General features: G+C 28.3%; 1 non-coding gene across 1 annotated transcript; it reads left to right on the forward strand.

Annotated features, from left to right (window-relative positions):
* The first annotated feature begins 472 nt into the window (after positions 1-472).
* LOC127546038 (U6 spliceosomal RNA) lies at positions 473-574 on the forward strand. The gene has a single exon (XR_007949906.1). It is a non-coding gene; the product is annotated as a U6 spliceosomal RNA (small nuclear RNA).
* Positions 575-1,238: the final 664 nt, after the last annotated feature.

Raw genomic sequence — 1,238 nt, forward strand, 5'->3', positions numbered from 1 at the left:
TATTCTAGAAATAATAGGGAGCTAGTAAAGACTTTTGAATAGAGGAGTCATATAGTCTGTGCCTTAAAAAAATTATTTTGGCAGCTGTGTAAAGTTTAGATCAAAAGGAGAAAGACCTGGAAACAGAGAGACCATTTAGGGATCTGTTACAATAGATTGTGGCAAGAGAGAATGAGAGTCTCAATTAAGATGATGGTTGTATAAATAGAGTGAAAAATACCGGTGTGAATGTGGAATTGATTTGGAAACTAGTTATAGTAGTTGAAAGAATTGAGAGTGATTTCAACATAACAAACTTAGATGGCTTAGAGGATTGTAAAGACCCTAATAGAAAAAAAAGTTTCAAAAAATAAGGCTTTTAGTGGAGATAGAGGATAAATTCCATTTTGGTGACAGGACAGCTAGATTGAGATGCTCAGTAGATAGGTAAGGATGTGGGACTGTAGTTACAAAAAAAAGATGAGGAGTACTCATTTTGGCAATATATATATACTAAAACTGGAACAAAGCAGAAAAATTAGCTTGGTCCCTGTAAAAGGATGACCTGCAAATTCATGAAATATTTCAAATTTTTTAATCTTTTGTGTTACAGCCAAAGCAGTCTTTTGGGTAAATTTATGTCTCTTAAAGACTTTCATCAATAAAAGAGAAAAGGAATGGATGAAAAGAATTGGGCAAATAGTATTTTTAAAAATCCAAAAGAAAGCAATGAATAAAAAATGCCAAAATAGACATTTTGAAATTCAAAGAAAAGTGAAATTTTAAAAAAAACTAAAACTATGAACTGATTTAAAAAAAAATGAATAAAATCAACAGACAGCAAATTTTCTATTAAAACCAAAAGACTAAAATGGGCAAATAAAATTTGCAGTGGATGAATAGTAAATAAAGGTTAGAAACTATTTTGCCTATGCCAAGAAAACCAACAACTTTAGAAATAGATGAGTACTAATAAAGAAATAAAAATACTCAAATTTACATAACAGGAAACATAAATTTTAAATAAAACAATTTATTGGGGGGAAAATGAATAAGCAATAAATGAACTGCCAAAGGGGAAAAAACAGGTCTAAGTGAATTTGAAAGCAAAATTTATAAAACAAATCATTCTAATATTTTATAAATTGTTTGCAAAAATATAGAGGTAGAATCCTATAAAATTCCTGTGATATATTTTTAGGAGACAAATATTTTATTGCCTTTTGCTAATATATATATTTATATTTATATATATATAT

This window comes from Antechinus flavipes, chromosome 1 (genome assembly GCF_016432865.1).
Source record: "Antechinus flavipes isolate AdamAnt ecotype Samford, QLD, Australia chromosome 1, AdamAnt_v2, whole genome shotgun sequence".
NCBI lineage: Eukaryota > Metazoa > Chordata > Mammalia > Dasyuromorphia > Dasyuridae > Antechinus > Antechinus flavipes.